Consider the following 17,634-nt stretch of genomic DNA (forward strand, 5'->3'; position numbering starts at 1 on the left):
TGAGGTTGTATCGACTTCTCAGAGATCTTTTGGCTTCGAATATAACTTTATTCTATAGGCAAATGAGTGATATATTACCTAGTAACTTTATGGGAATGATGGATCAGATATTAATTAGGTAAAAATAAACCATAATATCGCCAGTAACATACTTCCTTCTAAAGTACCGCGTAAATTAAGAATGTATCTAATATTAGTGTATAGCCGATAAATGTCTAAGTATTAAAAAAATATATATATCTTGTTTGATTGTATTTGTTTCTGTACTGTGTATCTCGTTTTAACGTATCTTTCGTACTAACCATTATATTAACAATTGTACTGTAGAATTGAAAATAGTCTTTTTTCTGACCAATTTCCTTCTAGCCTTCTCGAAGCTACTCGAAGCTACTCGACACTGGCGAAGTGCATTGTGCTGTTTTGGCATTACAAAAAGCCAATATGCAAAACAAGAAGAAGAAGTAGTGCGTTGAATTTTAGTTCGTTGAACTACAGATTAATAATCAACAATTTTATAATGCTTACAGAGCCAATGAGGATACAAACACTACAATAGAAGTGTTTCATCACCACATTCCTGCACATGGACCTTAATTTCGTAATACTGTTAGAGTTTATTTCAAAAGTCCTTATTCGCTAAGTTTCAGGATTCATCTCACATCCTGTTTTATCCATTGAAAAAGTAATACCTACCTACTACCTACATGTCTTGTAATTAAATTTCTATGTTTTCACCTATATTATTTTCTAGTTTAAGAAATAAAGATTAAATAAATCACAAATAATTTTACCGAATATCTTTGTACCTGAAAATAGTATTTAAGAAAACTTTGATCAAATATCGATTTCAATACAACTTTATTGATAACGGCACATGCTTTATTTAAAAGTCTTGAGATTCATTAACTGAATAAGGTTACCTTATGTATAATGACACTCATGAATTACATTCATTCCATCATCTTAAAACCTCGATGTGTATGTTGTATCTATGCATGAATTGTTTACGGCCACAATAATACCTGAACATAAACCCGAAAGGTAATCCCTGAACAGGATTTTGTTTTGTCCAAAGGTGCCATCGTTTTACATTTAAATGTAAAACATCGCCGTAAAGGCAAAAATGTTATCCCCATCGCTCCCATAAACGGAAAGGCTTTTCCATACATTTTTAAGTTTATGGATATTGCTTTAGTTGCGCGATTGTTGTTGAATGTCTTTTAACCTGAACCAATATAAAATCATGAAATAAACGTGATGTCCCATAATAAAACCATTTGATTTCGATGCAGTTCATTCAATCATTATATTTTATTGGGTATAAACAACTGATGTTATATTGTAGTAAACAACAAGGCCCAGTTGTTTAACACGTAGAATTTTACCAATATGAGAGCTGTTTCTAGACCCTCGTAATAAGACAGGTCAAAGAGCAACTTCTCAAAAAGTGTCCATGCAGTGACATCCCTGCGATGTAAATACTTTTCTCGACACCCTCAGTCAACTGTCTTATTTAAGTATATAATATACTACCTGTGGCCCGCGACTTCGTCTGCGTTTGATTTTGTTTTTAAAGTATTCAGTATCGCTAAGCCTTAAATGAGTATAGTAGTATATATATATATATATTTATAACATGTGACTGTCAATTAATTATAGACAAATAATTTGCAATAAAATAAAATTGCAACTATAATTAAAGATCTAAGCTATCCTATCTTAAGTTAATCTAAAATCTCTTAAGTTGGACCAGACTGCTCACGGTGTGCCAATTTAATTTAAAATCGGTTAAGTAGTTTAGGCGTCCATCGCGGACAAACATCGTGACAGGAGATTTATATATATTAAGATTGTATATGTATCCATTACTAATATGATATTTAAATAAATGTAGTATTTAAATTTATTTTTTATCTTTTTTATATAGGCCTATTTATATTATGTTTCTTCAAACAATATCTTTTTATATATCATTTATTTTATGTACTTCAAATCATAAGTTTTGTTTTTGGCACACCCATAACCGTTTTTTCTCGAACGTCCCAAGGTTGGCTGGTAGAATATGTCTAAGTTAGCATTAGGTCTGCCCATTTTTCTTGGTATGCAATAAAGAGTTTAAAGAAAAAAAAATCTTCCTCAACCAACAAGCAAAATTAAAATTCAAAGTTACGAATTAGCTTAACAATATAGGTACATTTGTGTTACAACAATTTTTTACATAACACCCTCGGTATACACTGAAATATGTCGGTATATAATATTATTATGTCCAATTTTTTTGTTTTGAAACAAAATTGAAAGAAAAAAAAGAATAAATATTCTTGGACTTCATTTCGGGATGGAATTTTTTCGTGTTTCACAGACCGTTTTCGAACATTGCTTTTTTTAATTAATATAATTCAAATAGCCGATTGAATTTAGTAGTGCTACTTTCTCTGTAGACGAGGATAGCATAATCAATCAGAAATCAATCAAATTAATTATTTATTAGCATTGGGTGTTAGTTTAAATCATATCAATCCATTATCTGGCCACTACAGGATACGGACCTCCTACCACACTCAGAAGTGTTTAGCTTGCAGTCCACCAAGCTGTTCCAGTGCGGATTGGTGGACTTCACATTCCTTTGAGAACATTAAGTTGGATTCCCAGGCATGCAGGTTTCCTTACGATGTTTTCCCTAAACCTTTGCAGCAAGTTATATTTTAATACACACATTATTTGGAAATTTAGAGGTGTGTGCTGGGATTCGAACTGGGCCCCTCGAAAGTCAAGCTGAATTCTTAACCACTGGGCTATCAACGCTTCGTTAGTAAAGTATTCACTTGATTTCAGAAATACGTTAATGAATCTGCAGGTCTGCATTTGTGCATGAAGTTTTAGGTACCCAATTCAATTTTACCCAATGGAAGACTGACTTCGAGCTGTCTAGAGTCGTCTAAAATATTTGTGCCACTTTCCGGATTCGGCTATTTCCGCAGTTGCTTCCGCTCTGAAAGCTGTTTGTCTGATCAACTCACAACTAGTATGTACCTTATCCAATTTACTTTCCATAAAAAGAACATTTGAATTCAACATAATGCCATTAAAAAGATAAATGTCACAACTTGAACAAAAACAACAAACATCAGCTATTACTTAATTTCCCTTGCAAACCTCCTTCAACTCTCAGTTACTTAGTTTCTTTTTATCGTGTCGGAAACAATTAAGCTTGAAATTTATAAGACTGAAAGAAGTTACTATTTCACAAATTAAAATTCGATCAGCTATTTGATAAATTTTAATTATTAAATGAAAATTAATTTAAAGTTTCTGGATTAATAACAGCGGCAACCACGCCAGACCAGAGCAAAACAGTGCTGCTTAGCGGCAGAGATAAGCATAATACGAAGCTCTGTCACGAAAACCTTTTACCACCTTGTAGACACTGTCAACCAATAATTCTTGTGAGGCTTACACACTTGAGTAGAGTTCCAAAATACTACTATTAAAAAAAAATATTTTGAAATAATATAGACCATTATAAGTATTTTCTAATACACAATTATAGATGTTAAAATGTGTATTTGATTATATTCTCTTACTTCTATTCTGGAGGTGTGCACTATTAGTAGCAAACTATGCCACGATGCCATGTCCATATATAACGTGAGGTTTTTTTTAAAATTTTCTGTACCTATCTCCCCCCATGTTGAGATGTCGTGAGATTTTATTTAATCCCCTCCCCCATCCCCCAATCTTACCTGAGATTTTTCAAAATGGGTTTCCTACGTTAACCAGTTAGATTGTTATTGTAAAAAGGCCAATAGACCAAAATAGTACCTATAACTTTTTTGTTACAATCAGAAAATAAATTGCGTGATATTTTCCGACCCCCTCGACTCGAATTTTACTCGATGTTTAAGGGGGTGGGGGGCTTTAAACATCTCACGTTTTTTATGAACGCGCCCCTTATGTGCGTTTTTAATAAAAGTATCACATGCTTCCACGGTAAACATCGTGAGGGAACCTGCATGCCTAAGAGTTCTCCTGCATGCATAAGAGGGTCTGATGAAATATTAATAAGACTGATGGTGATAATGCCCTACCTCAACAAAACTATGGAGATTGCTTAGATTTTGTTACAATTGTTCTTGAAGCTAAACTATGTTTTTCTTGATAAAAAAGGCACACTGCACATAAAAAATAGGTTAAATCTAAACAGCGAACTTAAAATAAGAACTAAGTTGTTTTTCAAACCAATCTCTGCAAAGACAAAGCTAACATGACGTTGTAAAACTTTGTTTACTGTATAGAGATAGAAGTTGTTTTGGAGGAATTTTGACTTTAGTTTAAGTTTCGGTTAAAAGGCGCACTCTGTAAACAACAATCTATATCTATACTAATATATAAATCTATAGTTTTTTACGGTTGTTCCGTTAAAACTATTAAACTATACATCCGATTGAATTGAAATTTTGCATCCATGTAGAGGATACATTGACTTAATGGATAGGCTAACTTTTTTATAAGTGTTAAATCTTCGAAGTGCAGAGGCGTTAATTATTAGAAAAAATCATAAAAATCTAAATTTTGAATTTTAACTCTTTTAGACATGAAATCCATTCATACAAAGATTTGCCCGGTAATGACCACGCTGGGCAGGCGGGTTGGTCATCGCAGGGCTAGACTGATCGCACCGGCGTCGCTGCTGCCCGACACCGGTCTGTGCCATTTATTCAGTCTAGCCAATTTGAAGTAGTTATACCGCCACTTGTCGGTCGCCAGAGCCTCGTCGGTTAGACGGCAGGGTGCACCACAGATTCAGACTCAGATTTTTTTTGGGCTATGTTACGAGCAAACAAGAATGTATTGAATAAAGTTTAAATCACAAAATCGGTTACGGGGGTGCTAATGAAAAAAAAATGAAAATTTTATACTAAAATTCCCACAGACTTAAAATTTAATAAAAGTTTCTTCTTTGTTAAATTAAGGTCACTTACTATCAGATTTCGAAAAATTTTAGTCCTAGAGGAGATTGTGGGGGCGTTAAAATTATTCATATAATTATAATTGTTGATAACATCCTAAAGGTTTTTTTATAGTAATAAATGATGGACCAAGCTGTGGTAACCTAATGGTTATTGAAAAACCATAATTTGTTACATAAACAGAGGATTACTTTGAATTCCAGGCAAGGAACACATCCTATGAAATGACACCCTTCGGACTGGACGCAGCTTAGCAGCTTAAATAGGCATGGGGGTAGTAGGGACTTCCCTGGACAAGCTTGGCCACAAAATGCTTTAATAGGTGCTACTAAAACTTTAAGTGCGAAGAGTCTATGTAAGATTTGCAGTCAATGATTGCAACTATTTATAATTTCCAAATAATACTGGTTGCCTCTGAAAGTAGGAGGGACATCTTTAGTGCTAAAATACATATCTATATATATAAAAATGTTATGTTGGTTTGTGTACGCTTCAAAAACTCAAAAAGTTCGCCAATGATCGGGCTGAAATTTTAGCATGATTTATAATACGCATCAAGGATTGTTTTTATCTATTTTTCTCAACCATTCAATCACAATGTGCCACAGCGAAGCGTGGCAGGGTACAACTAGTGATTATTATAAGATTTTAAGGATAAAAATTAACATATTTTGAAATTAACTTATTAAATTAACTTATTTAAGCCAGATTTTCATTCTTAATGTTGAAGATAAGTCACGAAACCGCTCTACTTAGCCGCGTTCTAATGGATTATATTATCATTAAAACCAGTGAACGAAAAATAAACATTTTTCAGACAATCAAATAGAAGAATAAACTTTTGAAGAAACTTTTTCAGTTTAACTGGTGAAATATTCTTTGTGAGAAAGAGTAACAAACATCCATCCATTCATCTATTCTTCCATACAAACTTTCGCATTTATAATATTAGTCGGATTTATGATCACCAGTAATGTTCATTCCTGGACACTGGTCCATATCATAGAAGCTAAATAACAAAATATAAAGTGGATATCGACGACAGTTATATAACACGCTAGAACATACTCTTTTAAGTACGGTAGGAAGGTAAAGGTCTATTGTTTTACATTATTAATGGATTCAAGTCGATTTTCGTCGGAGTATAGCCACCTAGCTTCAAATTTATTTGGTGTCCCCAAACATGATCTTGTTTGCGCGGCACAGGAACGTAGCAAACTTTATACACTAAAATAGGTGAAGGCCTAATTCAGACCTAGAAAATCGGTTATCTAGTGCCGGATTAACCACGTAGCAAGCGTAGCAATTGCTACGTGCCCCGCGCGAAAGTTGGCCCCACTTATTAAATAAACTACAGACAGTCGACAACTTCCATCCACGGCAGGCACGGTAGGCGGGCAGCCAGGCGGTTAGGCAGGCGGGCAAACGGACTGGCAGGCAGCCGGGCGGGCAGTCAGGTGAAAGCCAGGCGGGCAGGCAGGTTGGCAGCCAGGCGGGCAGGCAGCCAGGCAGCCAGGCAGACAGGCAGGCGGGCAATCAAGCGGGCAGGCAGGCAGGCAGCCATCGGGCTGCATCCCCTTACAATTATGTAAACATATATGTATGAACGCTTCATAAGTGCCTACATGAATAAAGAAATTTTGAATTTGAATTTATTGAGTATTGCATTGTATTTTTACCACTTTATTTTTAAGAACCCATAGCAGATCAAGGGTTTGTTGAAAGAATTTGCTACGGGCCCCGCTCTTGCTTAATCCGGCACTGCGGTTATACATCCAGTTCTCGGCAGACTCGGCATATTTGCTTTCTTTTTTGGGAACCCAAGGCAACAGTCAAAAAAAAATTAAGTCATTTAAGGCAATTACCACTTTGGATTACTTTCAACAAATTCCGTTTAGGTTGTACGAAGTCTAGCGGGTCATGTATTTTATAATAAATTTCATGAATTTCCAGCGTAATTCAGGTGACGGCGAAATGCTGTTAAAGCAACACTCGAAAATTGCGGTCACCAAGACCATTGCAAGCTTATGATAATTTTAACGAACAAAACAGCGTCTAATGAATGGGGTCACTTCGTCACCCCCTGGATACAAATGACTCACTTTGCACATTTCCCAGTTTCCACTGTAACAAATGTTTTTCCGCTTGAGTTAACGACGAAGTGTTCCTTTACAATTTTTTATCATAACTTCCTCTTTTGCTATATTTTACTCTTATTTTGTTTTAACATGATGGGGGTTTTAAAATGGGGTTTAATGACTTCTGTTTTCTGTTTTAAACTATTCCAAATTCGAATTGCCTAGTAAAAAAGTATTTAAAGACCAAAGTGTTACCCCCGACCTACGAAAATTTTAGAGTTACGAATTCCAAAAATTATGCGAGGCGGGGATTGAATCTGTGATCTCCTATTTCAATATATAGTGACCTACCAGGTTACATGACTGCGTATTGGAGTGGTACATCCCTACTATTGTATCATAATCAGCCTTATTAATATCGTATTTTATAGAGCTTTCACAAACCAGGCAGCTACCATTTTAATTTTAATTTAAGATCCAATGAGTATACAAGCTCTACATAAGATAACGTACTGCGATTTAGTTACCAAATATTACTTTTCGTATTTTGTTATTTATGCTGACTAAAACCCATATGTTTACTTACTATAATGATTTTACGACTACTATACTATTTGACATATAACGATTGCTTGCCAGAATGAGAAAATCTCACGAAGAACGTCCTTGCAGCAATGTCTCCCATCACCACGATAAACATCCGTACATTCCGCCGAGATAACAAATACGTAGTCTAATGTGGAAATTATGTCGCATTCACTAAAAAGCCACTGCCTTAAATCTTATGATTTTTTTTTTCAAAAGTAAGTAGGTATATAAAAATGAAGGACCAGGGGTTTACAAGTTCGGAGGCGGCGATTAATACATTCTACAAAGCCATTTAAGAAGTTCCTACTGAACACTGGATCCACTTCTGCACACGATGGTACTAATGAATTCAAAGTTTTGTAGATACTTAGACTATAACATACATAAAATAATAAATGTATCCTAAATTTACTATCTATTCATCTTAATACAAAAACTTTTAGTAAGTATGACCTCAGTAATATTTACATAAAACCTGCATATTTCAAAAAATATTCTGTTCGCATTTTCATTTGTAAATTTATCATAATTTGCTTGAAAAAGATAAACGGGCGAATAAATTAAATATTAAAGTTTATGAGCTCACGCTGGCAGTTTTAATGTCCATAAAGAGCTTTCTCCGCACAAGCTTTTTATGCTAAATATGGAAAGGAGTCTTTTTTTAGGTGGGCATGCAAAAGTGAAATAAAAAAATTCATAAGTCCGGAAGCTGCGAGTTGTGAAAATAAGAAGGGCGATATTATCTTAATTTTTCGTCTTGAACGTCATTTCCGTTGAATCCTCTTTATTACGTGTCCCACCGCTGGGCAAAGACCTCAAAATTCAGAGGGCCTAGACTTTCCACGTTGCTCCAGTGTGGATTAATGAGTTTAATGATCTTATTGTTTATAATCACATGTTATTAATATAGGAATAACCGGCTCTCCTAGGCCCAGCGATGTAACAAAGCTAATTTCCAAACTCTAAGACCGTAATCAGAAACTCTTGATTGAAAAATCTTGTAACTGCTTTCGTCTGAACCAGTACGTCTTGATGCGTAATCGTTGGTTCATAAAATATTATCTTACAAACAAACTATTTAATGAACTTACTGGGCAGTACAGTCACTATCGCGTAGTGACAGCTGTCATTATGATGACACAGATAAAGATAAAAGTAGAGGTGTAAAATACCCTTGGGCTAGGCGAGGTCACGGAGCTTGAGGAGTTCGATAAAGTTAGCTATCTCAGTTACTTAACGCATAAATAATTTTCAGCTTTTATCTTTTTGACTTGACAATCAAAAATTTGAAGTAATTTTGCACGTTACAGTATTGCATCAATATTATCATCTGCCTATAGCCATCAATCCCACTGCTGGGCACAGGTCTTTTAGTCTAAACCACTAACAATAATGTTAAATTAGGCATTTAATATTTAGTTTTATTAGGGCAACAGTTAATTTTTCAAATGCCTAATCACACCATTGGATAAAAGTGCATAAATATAGCTATAGTTTGCTAACGTAAGTGGAGTCACGTAAAAGGGTAGTAAATGCCATCTAAGTAGAGCAACACATGCTGGACTTGCTTTTTTGTTGAGTGACAAAGGAAATATACAAAAAGGATGTCGTTAAAGATGTCTGCCATTTGTTGAACGCGCACGATTCCATTATGGTGTCACTTGTGAATCCTTTGTCATTAAAGGCTACAATAAAGCTGTGATCAATGGGGAGCCTTGGAATAAATTACATATGCCAAAAAAAAATAATGCGATTTATATTTTAACCTTACACGAATATAAAGCAGCCCAAATGAGTCACTCCTATTTTTTTACGATATTAAAAAAAGTATATATTACGACAATACACTCATCGCCATCTAGCTCCTAAGTAAGCGTAGCTTGTGTTATGGGTACTAACAAAGATAACTAATGAATTATTATATGAATAATTAACATAAATACTTATACTGTATGGATTAACACCCAGACACTGAAAACATGAATGTTCATCACACAAATATTTTCGATTAGATTCGAACCCACAACCTTGGACTCAGACAGCAGGGTGACTGCCCACTGCGCCAATCAGCCGTCAAATCTGCTTTGAAAACTAAACACTTATTTCTATAATATCTATCTATAAGTGACCCTAGCCTACGGAAGAGATTAAAATGTAAGGAAAATAAAAGGGATGGTTAGAAGTATAATCTAAAAAAAAACTGAGTTTAATGCTAAAAATTGCAACATACGTATTGTACATTTACAATAAAGTAATAAAGATATGTGAAGACCAATATATTTGATAGTAAGAACATTTTGTAAACACGTACAGAGAAATTTTATCATTATAAAAATATGAATAGTTTGTACACGTAATTGTTGATCACTTCATTTTCAAGTAAATTGTGTTCCAAATATTACTACCTAATACATAGTCATGAGTGTGACATTAATCTAATTAGAAATCGGATCGGTTAAGCTTCTAATACGTTGGGATGCTCTGTGAGGCTTGAGTAATGTTTGTGAAAACGATTGTCAGACATATGTTCAAAAATCACTGGTCGTCAGTTTAAACCGCAACCCCTTTATATACCTATGCGTGAATGTTTAAATCAGCGAACGAAAACTGGTATATATGCATAAATTTGTTATGAATAAAACATTTACACAATCAATGCATGAAATCACCAACAAGTACAAACTTCAGTAGCGCCTAAGGAGTTCTAACTTTATTATTGCCAAACTCAGTTACAGAATACTGAAGTTTTAGTTCTCGGGATGCTCAGCCAAGATATCATAATATTGGGCTTATATTTTGGTCTGCACTAATGTACAGCACCTAATATAGGCTATTGATGCCAGCAACTTCGTCTTCGTAGAAATTTTTCCGTGGCGCCTATGCCCATCTCCATAAAGCAAGCTGTGGCTTGCAGCAGGCAAATCTAAAGGCAAACAAAAGCCAAATACCATTCTCGTTTTAGAAAAGGACTTTCATTATGTTTAAACACGTGTTATTTTTAACCAAAACCGTAAATACCAAGTAAAAAAAAATACCGACTTTTTTGAACACATTACATATGTTAAAAATGGGATCGAATTAAATGAAATTTGATATAAAATGTTGGTAGAGTGGACAAGGCGGACATACAGCATTATAGCTGGCTGAGAGTAAAACCCCCATAAAATTGTCTATGTCTGGCAATAGATAAACATTGATAGTAACGGTAGAAATGTTAGACAAATTTAATTACCCGTAGAGCAGTTTTGGCAAGTTGGTCCAACGCCTATTATCGCAGTACCTCCGGCTGACCCTTCGGGAGACGCCTTCTACCGTGCATTCCTTCAATGTGAAATACTGTGTTTTACTTAAGTTATATTGCCCGAGAGCAAACATTTAATAATACATTTTGATTTCATATAAATAGTGGATATAAAAGTAATTTATGTAATATGCGGCCTTAATAAGTCCGTCTGTATAAACTGTAGGCTAGTAACTGATTTTAATACACGGTTGGTCTGGCATCTCGGGTCTCCCTTCGGTTCACCAGTCTTCTATCAGTGCATGTTGCCAGGGGTAATTTACGGCTCTTAATCGAGGTCGCTAGAGTGGGCCTCATAAGAAGGCCTGGTAGCATCTATACGTGATTGAATCAAAAATTATTAATCCGTAGAAGGACTAGAAGTACCGACGTCGATCAAAGAGTCTCATAGCTGAAGTAGCAATCGTTTGGAGAACCCATATCTACTGAAATACTAAATAATATCGCCACCTAGCTCCAAAGTAAGCCTAGCTTGTGTTATGGGTTCTGAATATAAGTACTTATAATATATATATAAACACCAGACACATTCATGTTCATCACACAAACATTTTCCAGTTGTGGGACTCGCATCCATAGCCTTGGACTCAGAAAGCAGGGTCACTGCCCACAGCACCAATCGGCCAATGACTGTTAAACTCATTACCTAAAAATGATCTGACTCGGGAAATATTCAGCAGCCTAAATGAATTTTCAAACATTTGTCGCGAGCACGAACAAATAACGACACGATCGCTCTATTATTCCACATTCCACGCACCGCACATCATCGGAAACGGGAACACACGAGTGCACGTGATTTGCCACCACACACTCAGTGTACCTGTACGAAACTAGGCCAAAATGTACCTACGATGCGAACTTCAAAGAGTTAGGAAAATAAATGAATGACTGTTAAACAATATCTCTTTCATCTCATAACTGGGCTATAACAAATAGGGGGGAAAATACGTTTCGTAATTTCGTATTTTATTACAAGCTTTTATTTCGTTCCACCGGACCCGGTGTCTGTCTGTCTGTAATCAAATCTTGCAAGTTAAATTTGACCCAATTCCCGGTTTTCGGTTGAGCTAAAATTTTGTTTGTTTCATTCCATTAACGATGAATGGCAGATTCGTAAATTCAACGACAATTCCATATTATTATGACATGGAGCTGATCTGTTGAGGGAGGCGGTAGATGGGTAGATGGCTAAGGCAACTCTGTAACAAAACTCCATTGAGTTTATTCTTCTTGACTTTGGTTCTAGGATCTAATGATTAAATAAGTAACTATTTATATTTACCATATCAAAATGTGTCTTCATACTGTCTAAGTAGCAAAATACCCAACTAACAATACGTTACATACCTGCAATGCGAGCTTGACCACGGTTATATCGTATTATTTGAGAATTTAAGCTCCTTATCTGTTATTTAAGAGAAATGTGCAGAACCAGACAAGTCGACAGGCTCAAGGGTGCAAAGAATCTTCAAACTAGGATAAAAAAAAACAATTACCCGGTTTATAACGTAAGGTAGTAAACATTCTTTAACTTTTAAGTTATACTCATTATAAGTTACTAAAAAAGGTACCTATTTAAAAAAAATGGTACTTGCTTCTCTGTTACACATATTATTTTAAATTTCGCGTTTGAAAACGAAAATCCGAACATTGTAAACGCTTAATGTGTGCATATAGTAAATAGTGCAGAATCGAATTGGCCTCTGTGGTAAAGGACATGAACATAAACATTTTTAAATCGACAATTAGTTAACTTTGCGGTTTTGAACTAAGACATCACACTGTAGCGCAAATAATGTTTTTTATATTTAAAGCGGAATTTTTGTTATTGTATACACATGTTTTAAGTCATCACAAAGAAGAACATTTTACGAGAAGTAAAAAAAAAATATTCATAATTGCCAGTTTTTGTTGCAGGTCAATACATTGAAAAGGAAAAAAAATATTGATATTATATTTTCACTTTGTCTTTTTACATTTACTTTCCTTAATTGTATAAGTTTAGGTAAAAAAATGGTACTTATTGGTCATAAGGCTTAACAATTTTGGCTTGATAATAATTTTATTAAAGTATCACGCAGGACGTGGAACGTAATGGGGAAAAAAAGGTTTAACTAAGTATAGGTACAGATTAAAGGACTTCTCATACACTTACATGACTTGTATTGTTTCCATCCTCTTCTTTTCGATTGCTTGACTGCTCTCTCAACTATTAGTAAGTGATGATGCAGACTAAGAGAGTACGTTTTCAAGCTGCATCATACCAGAAAGTCAAAAATAAACTAGGGTAGGTAACGATCAACTGTTAAACTGTTCTTGACAAAATGTGACCTTGGCTATCTGATAGCCAAAAATCAAATTCGTCCAGTATTAATCAAATATTGTTCATACCAAGTTAGATATTATTTAGCCTATAAGAGTTGGTTGAGGTTATCAGAAATAAAATAATAATTGGGTCAACCGAATGAAACGTCTCTGCAATATTGAACCGGTTCCCTCGGGATCATGATCGGAATAATCGTTGGTTAAGCCGAAGCCGATTTTTTTATTACATGTGGTCCATAATATACATTATTTAATCCGTTTCTCGGATAGTATGCCTTGCAGTATATTCATCATACTATTATAGGTAGGTATATTCTTAATTTCTGCTAGCTCAGAGGAAGATATTTGCTTTCGGCACAAAGACAGCAGCTGCCTCTGCTGCTTTCTATGCGATTACACAACTTCGAGCAAATAAAAGAGCAAAATGTTTCTCAAGAGGTTTTTTGCAGGTCGTTACGAGAAAAGCTTTGTCAATTTAGTGAAACTTGGATTTACAAAAGGATTTTTTCGTATAATCCACTTCCTGTTTATGTATTTTTTGGTCGTTATTTGAATGTAGTTTAATAATAAATTTTTCACCATCTGTTTGTTCTTCCACCAAAAATCACTCCACTTTAGAACGATTTTTCAAACAGGCGGATAGTCACTTCATTTATTTAGCAATTGACAGTAATTATTTTACTTCTAATGTTAATTCTCAATATTCAGTTATTCGTTAAAGTTAATTAATTTTTCGTTAAATTTATTAGTTATTCGTTAAAATAAAATAAAATTCAGTAATTCGTTTACCATAAAATGGAGAAAAGTTTATAAGAGATGTGCTCAGGGCATTTTCACTATTTTTGGCCACAATGCACTGCATGCAATAATGGCTGAATGATGATTCTGTATGTTGTAATTCTGTGCCATAATTATAATTACAGACACATGAGGCCTACGCCTGGTCCTAAAACGTACCTACCGCCCTGTGCCCATCAACCTAAGGACTTCACTTCGCAGGACATGCAAAGAATACGTCCTCTTGTTCCTTGCATGTCCTTTGAAGTATTATTCGGTTTATGGGCGATGCTTTTCCACTTCTCCGCATGACTCGGCAATTATTACAATTATACTATAATATTTTTATGATACTTATGTACCCGCCAACAAAACGCTTTAGAGCGCGTGTATGGTTTTAAGTTTTAAAGCGCGATAATTATTTATATATGTAGGTATAAAAATACGACATTAGACTACATTTGTTTCTATTTATTCATCATCCATCATGTCTTTTTAGGGAGTACCAAATACCGTCTTGGGTTCAGAGGATCCCTGCGACTCGTTTGATGTCATCAGCCGTCTACCACGTCAGGGGTTTAACAATGCTGTGATGCCCGGTGCAAGGTCGTCATTCCAGCACCTTGAACCCCAACGTTGATCGCTTTTCCGAGCTATGCGCCTCAACCATTGCCCCTGTTTGGTTTTTCAATTAAACTCCTCATTTCTGATTTGATAACGTTAGTGACTCTGAGCCTACTAGCCATTCATATCACTCTGTTCACTGCTAGAAGGCTTTTCTTACTTTTTTTGATTTTTACAGAATATTATTCCTACTTACTCCTTATTTCAACGTGAAGTCGCAAATAAAAAGTGGTGTGGCTGTAAGGCGGATGTAATTACAGCGATCCAAACCAGCGCAAATGGATGGCGGTCGATTCTTCATTCCCTGGATAATGACCCACTTTACACATTTCCGATGAAGCTCAAAGCTGTAACAAAAGACCTTCGTGCCTGCGCCACTGTTTGTTTAATACTTTTTTAAATTATAAAAAATAATTTTAAAAATTATAAAGTCACTCAAAAACGTTGTTTAATATTTAATTGATAACTTTGAAAGGGCAATTGACAACTCTCTTTAAGGGGGTTTTTGCTTCAAAACTTTAATAAATTCATAACAAATTCAAGATAAAAGCATACAAACTTGTAGCTTAAAATTTTCAAACAAAAATGTCCGGATATTTCGTTGTGTACAGTTAATTCACTACCATTGGATTGAAAGCAAATGTCGGCGGTCCACATGAACAATAAAATAAATTGGTATTTTGGCGCATTGGACGAATATGAGTTCGATTTAAAAGAACTAGAATCTTTGTGAGAGTACATACCTGACATATTTGTGCCAGAAGGCATTTATAAAGCACCGATTATGATCAACTAGCTATGTCAAACTTTCTACTACCAGTAGTCTATTCTCCTCTTCTTTTTTCCCAATACAAAGGTTACGTGGCAGAGATTGCTATTAAGCGATAAGCCTTTTGTATTTTATTTCTTTCTTTATGTTTATGTTTTATATATAAATATGTTCGTGGAGTCGGACGACTCAACGAACATATCACATAACACGTATATTAAATAACTACTTTATGCCCGCTAACTTCATCCGCGTTTGTTTAGTTTTTCAAAGAATCGCGTTGGAACAGTTGATTAATCCGGGCTAAAATTATGCTGCTCTTTTCAGCAATTTGCATGTTACATTTTAAAATTCATTTTTCTATCTTGTGAGAGATTGCTTTTAAGCAAACTTGTCATTAGAAATTCATCAATTGTACAATAAACTCTCTGTATTCAATTTGTTTTAACAACTTGTTGAAGCTTATGCTTGATACGTCCAAGATTACCTTAGGAATCACATTATCATGTTTAAGTGATACCTACGATCAGCGAAAGATTTTTTTCTGCTGTCTACCATCAACGCCGGATGTAAAAGCAATACTGAAAGGATACAAGGAAATGAGAAATGCCGAGCTTTCCGAAACAATAAACCTTTAAAGCTCTCAATAATACAGTCATCCCTTTTGTAACATTAATCCTTTTGTCGCGTAGAAACCGTTTCATAACAGTGACAACTTTAAGAACGATTGAGCGGGCTTTGAGCCTTTCAGAACCATCATTGTTGCAATAATATTAAAGGATTCAGATTAGACGGTACATCAACATATATTAAGAACTAGCTTTTACTCGCAGCTTCGTTCGCGTGGTTTACAAATATGTTTCTCATGTAATGTACGTAAAACAAATATGTTTCTCATGTAAGTGCCACCTATGGGCCTACTTGAATTAAGATATTTTTGACTTTGACTTTAACATTTACAACACTAAAAGACTATGTCTAAACTGACGTGGCTTAAACGTTCATTATCATCTATGTGAGACATCAAAATTAAAATTATTTTTTGTAAGTAATAACACTGAATGACTAACTGACTGAAACCGAATATAGAACAGTGCACTATTTCAGGACGCTCGTTTGAGCAATGTTGTGTCTTTCCATTTAACGTTAAGATATTATGTAAATTTTGAGATTCGGACACACGCGAACACGCCACGTGTAGCTGCCCATGTGAGAAGCACGGGTTTTCCAAGTGTACCCCGTCTACCTGTAGTGTCCGGCCTTGTACCTTATTTATTGTTATGGCAAAACTGAACATGAGGGGGAACTGCAGCCTTTTGAATTGAAATGTAGATCTGTGGGAATAATAGGGATCCGGGGAATCTTACTCGTCCCTGTCAAAATAGAGGCACCAACAATATTCCGCCCGAGTTGTGTGACGCGAAGCCTTGTTCCGTTGCATAATCTCGGAGCATCTAAATTACGCATTAGAATAGCCAGAACACCTGATTTTAATTGTAGCTTATGTGAGGGCACACCTGACAGCTCTAGGGAATTTAAGTACTCTACAGGATATGAAGTGCTCATACGGCTGTCAATCAGTTCTTATCTTCCCATAGGAACTTAGTTTTTCTATATATAGTTAACTATCTCCATGCAAAAAATCACATCAATCCGTTGCTCTGTTACTGCGTTATTGATGAACAAACAAACGTACTTTCGCATATATAATATTACCACCACTACAAGTTAAAGAAACAAAAGAAGAATAGAAAAATGAACAGCGAAGCAGGATACAAAAGGCGGTCCTATCGCTTATTAGCGATCTATGTAAGGCAACCTTAGTATTAGGTAAACATGATTGAATTGCTTAAATAACCCGAAAAATTATAAATGCATCATTGTGTGCTGTAGATAGAACTTGGCCCCCACGAAAGGAAATCCTAATCACTAGTCCATTACCGCTTTAAATCCATGTAAAATACTTTTTAAAGTAGCTAACAGGGTACCGCAACAATCGCCACTGAAATCGCAGTCAACAGCTAGTAAATAAAATTGAAGTATCAGTTTGTATCGCGACATAACGGCATATTTACTTAATGTTTTTTGTTACTTTCATATTTCAAAGTGGCGAGCTGTTGAACAGTCCTTTGTAAAATTCTAGCCTATCCTATATATTATAATAATATTTTAGAACAAGGCCAAGCACGATGAAAGCTA

General features: G+C 35.2%; 1 protein-coding gene across 1 annotated transcript in view; it reads left to right on the forward strand.

The window, feature by feature from the left end:
- LOC120631257 (pickpocket protein 28-like) overlaps positions 1 to 17,634 on the forward strand; it is a 69,549-nt gene that overhangs the window by 39,985 nt on the left and 11,930 nt on the right. The window lies entirely within an intron of this gene.

This window comes from Pararge aegeria, chromosome 17 (assembly GCF_905163445.1).
Source record: "Pararge aegeria chromosome 17, ilParAegt1.1, whole genome shotgun sequence".
NCBI lineage: Eukaryota > Metazoa > Arthropoda > Insecta > Lepidoptera > Nymphalidae > Pararge > Pararge aegeria.